Source organism: Eleginops maclovinus, chromosome 19 (genome assembly GCF_036324505.1).
Source record: "Eleginops maclovinus isolate JMC-PN-2008 ecotype Puerto Natales chromosome 19, JC_Emac_rtc_rv5, whole genome shotgun sequence".
NCBI classification, from domain to species: Eukaryota; Metazoa; Chordata; class Actinopteri; order Perciformes; family Eleginopidae; genus Eleginops; species Eleginops maclovinus.
This window is the reverse complement of record NC_086367.1, coordinates 9,895,082-9,906,592: the sequence shown is the minus strand read 5'-3', so window position 1 is coordinate 9,906,592 and position 11,511 is coordinate 9,895,082. Positions and strand designations below refer to the sequence as shown.

Sequence of the window (11,511 nt, the reverse complement as noted above, 5' to 3'; positions counted from 1 at the left end):
TCTCAACTCTTAAACACATGTGTTGTGAATTAGCTGGCTGGCAACAGTTGTAATCTGGAGTCTTCCTCCAATGGACGTGGCCCAGGCAGACTTTTACTCATTCCCCGCTGACAGATCTTAGTGGAAAGTCTGTGACCAGTTGTGCTGTGGCTGTAAAAACCACCAAACCTGACCACAGGTGATCAGAGAGAGAGAAACAGGTCAGTAGTAATGACAACATCCTGACATAAGGACACGCTGTTACTGTAAATCAGCGTGCGAAAGGGAAAAGTTTGAATTAACTCTTCATAGGATACTCAAATCACTATACACAGACTGCCTGAACTGACACAGTCTAACTTTTGCCGGTCATCAACTTAAGAGATGACGAGATCCTTGTTAGTTTTATTGTAACTCCTGTCTGATCTGCATGTCAAAGCACCTAATTAATAAGAGCTCCTTGTGCAGTAGCATGTGTTTCCAGTTATTCCAATAATCCACTAGCCACCGAGTTGCGTGATGGGGTGTCTTTGAACATTTGGTGACAGCTTTATGACTTTGTTGTGAGATGCGCAAATGAGAAGGCAAGTGATGGCTAAGGTTCAAACCCACTTGGACTTAAGGTTGTTTCAAATGTTCTTTTCAGCTTTAAGAAGATTATAGTAGCCTCCTCTGACACCTGCTGATTCAGTTTAAAGTGCAGCGTGCCAGAATCCATGTAATTTACACACTGAGTCACCGTATGATAACTAGAGACTTAAAACAAGAGAACATTTCGCCTCTAATAAATATGACACTTTCCCTTGGATACATTCAATGCCCTCTTGTCACCTTTTTAGCAGTCGTCTTTTTCCAAACAGGGTTGAAAGTACAGTAGTAGTACTTTCTTTTATTCCTTATGTATAATAAGTATAACATAAAGAAGTGGTGTGAAATTATTAAAACATATACCACTGTCTTTGAGACACTGGTTCTGCACACTTTCCCTTAGGAACATAGTTATTACATAATTATAAAAAAAACATTTCTTGCTGGTGACCGGAAGGTTGTTCATTAACAGCGTTTAAGTACCCTTGTGCAAGGCCATCAACCCTCCCCCCCACTGCTCTGTTCGACCGCAGTCTCACCCATTGACCTCTCCATGCTGCAGGGCATAAAGTGTGTGTATGTGTGGATGAGTAGGGCATTGCAGGAAAATAACTTCCCCTCAGTGAGTCTCATAAATGTAAACCTTTAAATGCCTGCTTGCATCCTGTATGCCTTTCTTTCTCAAACTGCATCAGTCTGTCCCATAGACTGTATAAAGAGTCAGTGGTGTTTACTGGCTAAAGAGAAGTAAAACATTACATGAAAATACACCTGGACAGGTCACATGAGAGACAGCAGAAAGTATATTACACAGTGTGCACATCATGTCAGAATGTGTGCTAAAGTTTGTTACCATCCCAGACGTCTCCTTCGCTGTTTCCCCTCGATGGCTTTAACACATAATCTCCATCCGGGCAATCACTGGGAGCAGTATGGTGATTTCATTTCTGAATCGTACGGCAAACCGCAACGCAGAAACGATCTGTGCTTGTCTGCATTTCTCCTGTTACATGATGGCTGCTTGATGTCTGTACATGAACATGTGGCAACACTCAGAGATCTTTTTCCACTGGTGCGAGAATCTGCCATGCCTTTTTTTTCTTTCCACTTCATGGAGTTCAAGGCCCTACGCTTTACCAAACATTATGGAACTGTAAACCTGTGTATTCTAAATATGAGCTGTTTACAAAGACGCTGTGATTGCACCATGGCAAGAAGAGACAAGAAGACCATCATGTCACAGCAGGGTCCCCTCACATTTTTGTGATGCTTAAATACGTTGTTTACCTTGATTTATGGTCATCATGTTTGGTACTTAAAGCACTTTATAGACAGGTTAAAATGGATAGTTATAGTTTGAAATATTGTCCTGGAGTTTAAAATTATGTACCTTGTGAACCCTGGAACCCTTACAATTGCAGTGTCTATTTAAAGACCTCTCACAATAAGTCATGAATAATTATTTTGAAATGTGAATTTGAGGTTAAAGAACGTTATTTTCTTCTCAGATTTAATTAGATAAAGGTTTAAAATGCCTAGAGAGGTGGAACTATGCAGCGTTTGATTTTTTTTTAAAAGCGAAGATGACTAGAAAAGTCAGATCTTGTTCAGCATTAGAAAACTTTTGATCCCTGAGATTTATGTTATGAAGCCTTTGAAGGCAGGTGGGAACAATTGCCTTACACACTAAGCTGAGACATTTAAGATTGAATACTGATCGCCAAAACAACATTGGAATTTGACTTATCATCCAAATATATGGATGTGAACAGACACCTGCAAACCAGATTGAATATTTTACATTTTTGCTGTATACTGTAATTGAGAATAAGGAAGAAAATAAACAGCAGGAAGAACATCACCAGTAGAACACGTTCGTTTATTGCAAACACTGTACATTGATGTACAGTGTTTACTGCCCTGAAAATATGGATATATGGACAGATTTAGACAGTTTGCAGTGTATCGATCTTATAACCTAGAGGTGTTTTCACAAACAAACTTTATTCATACACAACACAGCAGCTTTGAAGGCAAGCAGTAGGTACTGTAAAGCATGTGCATAATGATTTACTGCTCCAGCTATGAACGTGTGTGGAAGGCATCTCAGCTGTGGACATTATGAGTCACAGAGCCCAGATGACTCTCAGATCCTGCCTCTACAGGTAGTGGCAGAGCTGGCTGTCTGGGAAAGCGGCACCATGGAAAGTGTGGTTTTGTGGTTCATCTGAAAGGACAACAGGTCAAGGCCAAAAAAGGCACCTTTAGTTTTACTGCAGCTCTGGTTACAATCCCAAGAAGACATCCGAACAACTTTATCCTGGAAACCCCTCGGACCTGTGGATGGTCTCTCTCTTATTGCTAAACAATGTAATTACGGCAATAAAAAAATGTACTTAATAGAAACCACAACAACTTTACTCTTTTTTAAAGAGTTGCCAAGATATGCCTATAGAATAACTACTTCAATTGATGCACTTTAAATGAAGTTGCTGTTTGTGGTGTTCCCATTCAAATACATTAAGGAAAATGTTTTTATGAAGTGAAAGCGGTCATGGCTGCTACCATAAAGTTAGCACCAGACTAAAAAGGGAATGAGAGCCATTGCACACAAGCGTACTCCCTCTCTCTCTTTTTATTAAACAATTTCCAACTATAAAGTCAAGTTCCAGGAAGCAAAGCATTGTTTGGAGTCAACGAATCAGAGGATTATGAGACTTTATAAGGCGGTGCAGCCTCTCATGGAAAGCAAAGTGGAGTTAATGTTAATGCACAATGATGGCCAATGAAATAAATCCCTTTTAACATCCATGTGTTTTAGTACTCACACGTCACACAATACATCATAGGATGGTTGTTGTTGTTGTAGAAGCATAGGATATTAATCATTTGAATCAGTCTAAATAAATATATTACTGTATGTTATGAAACTGTATTCCCATGAGCCTGATATTAGATCAGTGTAGAAATCTGTCGCCGACACTAATTAAAATGATCCTTTAGCAGTAAGACCAACTCTCATAAATTATCTACTTCATGCAGCTGCTATATTTATGTTATCTTTTTATTTTAAATATCAAGTTGAGAAGCCATATCCTGCCCTTTTTTTCCAGAGCTCTAGGGACGCCAGTTTCTGTATTTCCACAGGGTGTTGCTGCTAGTGTAACATCACTACCTTACTGTGTAAACTATCGAACATTATTAGTGTCTTTACTACATTTAACATCAATAATAATCACTAAACACTGTCAGTGGACCCTGGGCAGTATACCGGAAACTGCAGGCCCTCAAATATGTTTCTACAGTCGTGTACCGTTTGGCTGGCAATCCTTATTGTAAACACACTATCCAATAATGAGTGTTCATCATTCTGAATATACCTTAAACACATGCATGTCCCATTGGGGCCACGCTAGTAACTTGGCTGTAGGCAATGGCTTTTAGTACACCACTTTGGTCCTGATAAAAATGTAGGCGAATACATTCATGATTGCCAGAAGATGAATATTAGTTGACTCCTTTCTCTATTTTTTCTATTTGTCTCTGTATGATTCCTATTGCACGAAGGTTTTAAATAATAAAATATCTCAACATCTTCTTGATGCATTGACACATTTCATACAGACATTCATGGTTCCCAGAGGATGTATCCTAACATTGTTGACCCTATGCATTTTCCTCTAATTCCACCATGAGGTTGACTTTTCTGATTTAGGTTCAAATGTGTTGTATTTACTTCTAGTTAGACAATGTTAGCTTACATGCTAAACATCAGGATATGATTTTGGTCTCTAAGAATAAATCTCTCCTAAAAGAAAATTGCAGAAGTCTGAAAACTGATCAAAGGAAGGCCAGCAATCAGAATCAATTTTGGCTTGTGGTTTTTAATTCTCAAGTAAGTTCTGAAATGATGTGGGAAAACAACAACACTTGGTACTGTAAAAGTACTGAAAACAGCAAACCTTATCAATTGAAATCTGAGGCTTTTCTTTTAATACTTATTACCCATTGAATTAACACCAACACATCTAGCGCTGGTTTCAGCACAACAGATGTTAAGATTAGGCTGTGTAAAACTTCATTAAAAAATCAAGACCAGACATTCCTTATACCACTAATCAGGACAAGAAAGCTGGTAGCGTTTGCCTTTGACTGGAGCACACATTCAATAACTGGTATTGGTTCTATTTTAAGCATTACAAGCTCCCTCCTAATGCTAAATTAAAGGGTGAGTCAGGATGTACACTTCTTGGAGTAATTAGAAGCATTCCCCGACACTTTAGCTGACTGAATGCCAGAAGACTAGTAACCGCACTATGAATATACACATGATGTCATCTACGAACGGATGCAATAATGACCCAACGATTCATCAACACTTCTTCGGTAGCCTATGAGCAGATGAAACATTTGGTCACTTAGGCCGTTCAGGCCAGTTAACCACAATTACAGTATGCAGTAATCCCCCATAATAGCGATAACAGGAGGAGGGATTTGGTTTTACTGCCTGTTGCATTTAGACCGTGTACAACACTGAGGATTACTCCATTGCAAGCACTCACTCCAAAAGGGGATAATTCTTTTTGTTCTTACATAATGTTCTCTTACATAATGCAAAGACGTTCTGACATTTCTGCAAAAACTATAATTGCATATCGTTTTCAAGCTAGTGTTTACAACAGAACGTTCACATATGAACTGATGGCCTTAGTCTGTTTTGTTTTATCTTAGAGTTCTGTATCTAAGAATCTCAAGACTCTTTGCAATTCTTTACAGGGTGACAGTCCTGTTTTAGTAATGATGAGCTAACACCATGTAATACGTTGGGAGAGTTAAAAGGTCAAATACGAAGCAGGCCCGGACCACCAACACAGAAAGTGCTGTTCTTTGTTCAGTCCAGTATCCTTTTTAACCACCGTAACCATCAGACCTTGAATATGAGCTACAACTGCCCGGAGGCTCACATGTTGCTGAGTGGTGCTTTTGTGGCTGTGGTTAATGGGCAGACGGTGCTCCGAGGGAAAATTAGGGGATTGGTCATGCCTCCCATTTTCTGTCTCTGAGCCAAAACACCAGGGATTCCTCTGTCTTGGATGCAATGGCCCTCATTGTTAACTACTGCTGTAATGGCCCGTTATTGCATTTTGTGACTTTTTTCTCATTGTTAAACTGTTGATGCTAACAGACAGACAGTCTGGGAAAAACTCTGCACCAGAAAATGCATGCAACCTAGGGCTAGATGTTTCGAGTTCCTAGCAGTTATACATTTCAATACTAGTGTGAAAGATTTATGATTCAAAAGTAGGATAAGTTGATGTTAATTTGAGGAACAATCTAATTCAGTTCTCATCTTCAAGCTATGTGAACAGAGTACATTTGACAAGAGTACATTATCGTTACATCCAATTACAGAGCAACAGTAGCTTTTATTTTTGAGAAAAGGTTGGAAAAGATTTACTACAGAAGCTTTAAAAACTGATATATTTTTTGTGGTAATACAGTTTTAGGTGTAACATTTTATATCACAAAACTATCCAGCATTTGCAAGTTAACAATTCTACTCTTGTAACCAATGCTGAACACAAACTGAGATTACCCCAGTCTCCCGGGTGTCTGCTGAGTGCATAATTCTTTTACAAGACTCTAATTATACAGCCATTTATACAGGTGTGTTATTGGGGAAACCAAAGCAGCCTTGGATTTAAGAAAATAAATTATAACAGTATCTTGTCTGGAGCACCTTTTCCTTTTGCTCCTATAGGCATATAGCAGAGCTAGATCCCTTCAGAGAGCAACCTCAATCCTCCTCCTGCGTCATCCCTCAAAAGAGGTTTAAAGTCATTAGGAAAACATTCTGGTTGTTTCTTGCTTCTTACCATTTAATGGGATTGGCTTGGAAGAATGTGATCTTTCACCCTCTGTTCAACATTGCTTCATCTAATTTTGAAAGGAGAATAGCAAGAGAAGTGTGGTTTGAAACCAAAAATAATAATGATAATCTCGATTCCTGGCAATGTTTCTGGGAGTGTGGGTATTGTACCTCCATAGTTTATGGTGTAATCCTAGGGGGAGCCTTTTAATTTCCCATCAAAGAAAAACCTCAAAAGTCCAGGGCCATTACATGAAACCGGAATTGGTTTGCTTGTAGTTACCCACAGAGAAGTTCAGTCTTTCTCCTTTTGCACAATTGCCATGTTCCCAGATATTTGAGTACAGCATTAATCATATACTGTTCGGGTTGGAAGAGACAGGAAAGCACTTACCAATACAATTTATGACTGCATGAGGGCTGGACAAAATGGCATTTCACTTTGTGTCTGAATTGTGTGACAAAACCTATCATTTGGCTTCTGTTTTTGCTTTGCGTCTACCTGCGACATACTTGTCGTGTTTTCTTTGAAGCATTTCCAATCCCCCTGACCTCATTCTGACAGAAGTATATTATATATTTATGCTCCATGGTGTTTTGTATCCTTTGAGGAAAGTGTCTCTGACAGAAATTGTTCAGTTCAAACATTGCTTGAATTTGCCAAAGTACACACTTCAACCAAGCCTGGGAAAAAAATAAAAATCCCTCTTGTATTTGTATGATTTCCATATGTGAGTGATAGTTAAAGACATTGAAAAAACTGAATGAATGAAGACCATTATCTCCAAGGTTTAGTTGGTTCGTGCTTTACCAAAACCAAATCCAAGATGATTCAAAGCAAACAGCCCAGTTGGACATCATGATGTAAGATCAGGGCCAAAGAAAAATTCACTCTCCTGCTATTTCTAGTTTCCCAAAAAAATAGATTTTACTGGAATGATTGTGGAAAAGGACACGAGAGGAAGGTCTTAACCGATTCCAATGATTCATGATTATTCTCAAAGTTCATGTGATGGATTGTAATTACAAAGTGTCTATAAATGACCAGTTAGGAGATGTTTAAGAGGGTGGAAAGAGGGGACAAATGCTATAAAAACATGAGCTGTGCTTTATAAGCATATGCAACATTCAGCCAAAGAAAATCACTACTTTGTCAGAGTAACAGAAAAACACTGCAGGTCCCTACCCTCCAAAAAAATCTGACATTGTAGGGAAGTGCTCACCAGTCCCAGGCAGTGCTTTACATGTTATTACAGTTATGCTGATATGTGAGATGCAAAAGTGCATACAGCCTCATTTTATGGACTTACACATTTCCCCTCTACCTAAATAAAGAGCAAAAAGAAAGAACTCTCTGCTCCCTCACGCTGGAAGTTAAACTTTCATAGCAGATGGAAAATGTGAGTGGATGAAGAGCAAACAGTGGAAAAATTTCCGGCTATGGTTTGAACATTTCTAATTGAAGCAGACAGTGCCCGACTCCACAGACAAGGATCCCTTTTTCTGTACGCGCTTCACAGCAGGCATGGGAGACTTTCAAGCCATGAATAAATGAATCAATAACGGTGTAAAACCTCAAAACAGCGCCAAGGCAGACTCACACGACCGCCTCGTTTAACAGAAAGCAGACATTACATTAGAGAAAGAATCTTATTAAATTAAGTCCAAATAGAAAACATCTTTGCTGTTCCTGAGGTTTGCTCGGTTTTAATTTGGCAAAAGTGACAAAATGGATTGTGGGTAGTGAGTGTGCATTCAAAGATGACCCTTTTGTGTCACTTTGCAAGTTGCATAGGGCATAGGGCACGTTTGATTTTCGTAGCTTGTGCTTTCCTTACTCTCAGGTAAACTGGTCATCATACTTCTTTCCATTATTTATAAAAGGTTGTAAAGATGGCACCGTTTTTTAAATAGTGTTCTAGTGCACATGACTGAATGAGCTGCTATATTTCCACCATTTATCATAATAGGCTTAAGCATCAATTGAATTACCTTTTTAAAAAATCTGCCTTTTGAATCTGCCCGTGGAAATTATTTGATTTGATTAAGGTGACTTGACAGTTTCGAAGTCCTGATTGTTTTGAAATAGCGATGATAAAACGTTTTTCCTGAGACTTTCCCAAAAACACTCACTTTTCCAGTCTCACACACAAGATTTTTTTTTGCAATCATCAATTACAGATGTAAGACTTAGACACACACAGTCATATATTGGTTGGAGCTGCCGTAGATAAAACATTTTGAACAAGCCTTTCTTAAAGCAGTTATTTTGACTTGCAATAGTGGGAAAAAGCAAAAGTGTTACTAATGATAAAAATCTATTCTACTAACAACACCAGGAACCTGAACCTGAAGCCTCTCAATGGAACACAGCCACTATTCATTTGATAATTTTCGCTTTTCAAACAAACATGTCAAAGCGCCTTCTGTGCATTGTCCACTCACCCAACATCGGCCCACATTTAAAGTTGCCGGACAAAGTTTTCCTGTAAATGTTATGCTTACATTGTGTGTTTCCTTTGTGTATTCTTGAGACCCATCGACCACATAAAGTATTTTGGCTTCCCCATAAAAGACTTGATTATTTGAAACCTACAGTACATTGTTTACATCCATGTTGGCTAGCATGCATTTGTATTTTTTTCTCTGACTTTGCGGGTGCCTTGCTTCGCTTCGTTGCTCATTATTGCGACCAACTATTGATCAATTCAATGGAGGGAAACGCTCAGCAGGAATGTACTTCTTCTCGTCCAAGTCTTAGTGAATGTGCATAATTAACCAAAGTAACTTTCACATGGCGAAGTATTTTAATCATATTGCATGGTTTTTGTATGCTTTTATTTGAAATGTTTTACCCATTTCCGCCATGGTGATTATGGACAATTGGCTGCACCTGGGGCCAATCATGGCCTACCTATATAAAGGGCAGGGAACACAGGAGAGAAACAAAAAGAAGAAGACAAGAGAAGACGCAGACGCAGACGCAGACGCAGACGCAGACGCACCATTTCCAGAGACGAAAGCAGTCCAGCGGAGAGTTTGAAGCCAAGGACAGAAGTGGGCAGAGTTTAGAGTTCTTATTTCGTGAGTAACTAGCACTCTCCAACCAAAGACCTGATTTGTATTTAAAAAACGAGTAACTGGGAACTAAACTGGAGGAGCGGACGACGTGTTTACCCCCCTCATCGAGTGCCTGAATTTGAAAGAAAATACTTTTAAGCCCTTTAAACTTGTTTTATTGTTGTAATTCTAAGTTTTAAAGACAAATAATAAATTAGTTTAACCTTTTAAACTTAAGTAGTTTGGCTCTTGATTGCCTAGTTAGCCCTTTCCCTCTTCCTACCTTTCTACCCCTCCCCCTCCTCTACATAACAACATTGGGAACACCTCATTAGAACATTGCTCTATATCACAGGTAATAGTGGTCATAAACTCTGCTTCTTTAAAAATGTTCAATTGTTATCAAATGCCTTTCTTAAATTCTGTCAGCTCCACACAATGTTTTTATATGGAAATACTAGGTATACCTGTTCATGATCAATTAGGGATACATTTCTTGCCAAACGGTTTCAAACTAAGATTGAGATAAGGATCAGGAGGTGCTGTGGAAATATTTTTGTATAAATTGAGACCAATAACATTTAGACAACTACATTTTGCATTACTTTGTAGTTAAAAGATATGGTAGAACTATGCATAGATTCACTGGTCTGTAAAGACAAGATGCTTAACTGATCCTTTGCGGTTTTGGCCACAGCAGTATCGGTCTATAGAGCGAGCAGTTTGGACAAGAATTTATGTGTGACTAATTTTCTTTCTTATTTACAGGACTTTGCCATTAGCTTGGAAAAGCACGATTACCCTTTTAGGAAGTGTCTGAGTGGCCGATATCATAAACTTGGCCTCACTGGTCCAAACACTGTGGCTCCCAGCCAGAGGATCTCACGCTTCAGTGGAAGTTCTCCAGCTGACTCACTGTAGAAGGATACCCTCAGTCTTGACTTGCAGACAAGTCAACGGACGGGTCTCTCTACATCCATGTTAGCATCCAAAGAAAGCAGCTGCAGTGATTAATAATAACAAACTCCTCCTTACAGAGGTTAAGGATGTCTGGATGCACAAGGACCGGTCTTTGGGGCATTTCCATTTTACAGCACACACTGTGTATACTCGCACTCCTAAAAGATCAGAGTGAGTTATATTCAATGGAGTTTTTGTTCATTGGCTATTTAACATCAATTTGTTCTTTTCATGTCCTTTTTAAAAGAAAATATTTCATAATGTGCTCTCAAATTGCTGCTGCATTTATGCCAATAGAGTAATATCCAGACATTTGTTATCAATTATCGCTCTACAAGAGAGTAATATTAGTAGCCATGTTATTATCGGCATACATTTTGAATACTGTGTGAAAAGCTTATGACCTTTCCGTTATGTGTTTGTATGCAGAAGAGGTGCTTCCTTTCCTGGCTAAGTAGATGTTGTCCAGGTACTTGGCCATCTTTCGTACAAGATTTCATTAACAGAACCCTAAGTCATGGAAAGTTCATCGCAGTTCTGCATTTGGTACAGATCGGAGGAGGTCACTTCCTCCTTAGATTTACTGATAGCCAGCAGATTAATAGAGGAAGCACTGTATCTCACATCACACACTATCACATCCCTGTTGAAAATAAACTTGAATTCATAGTCTGTTATCTTTCAAACAAGAGGCCCAGAATCCTCCCTCGAACAGAAGAATGTGTCAATGTCAGTGGGGTTTATGAGGGTATAATCTCTATAAGGGAGAGAAAGTGCTATGGGAAAAGTACATTTTTTATCATAACTTTTTTAATCTCCAGACAGGAAAATGAAATCACCTTGTCCTGAGGCTAGGCCTGTGTGCAGGTGTTCTTGTAAAATAATACAAGCATTGTAAGGATTAGCCTGGAACTAGCTTCGAAACACGCAAGGGCCTCTCTACGACTTTGCTTGTCAGTATCGAAGAAAAGTGATCATCAAACTCTACAGACCTAAGTGAATCCAGAGGGCGGGCGGATACAGTGTACACTTCCACTTCACTTTTTCCAATTTAA

The 11,511-nt window shown here is 39.0% G+C and overlaps 1 long non-coding RNA gene across 1 annotated transcript; it reads left to right on the top strand.

Annotated features, from left to right (window-relative positions):
• Nucleotides 1-9,403: 9,403 nt before the first annotated feature.
• LOC134882004 (uncharacterized) lies at nt 9,404-11,186 on the top strand. The gene is made up of 3 exons (XR_010168111.1): nt 9,404-9,520; nt 10,265-10,627; nt 10,886-11,186. It is a non-coding gene; the product is annotated as an uncharacterized LOC134882004 (long non-coding RNA).
• Nucleotides 11,187-11,511: the final 325 nt, after the last annotated feature.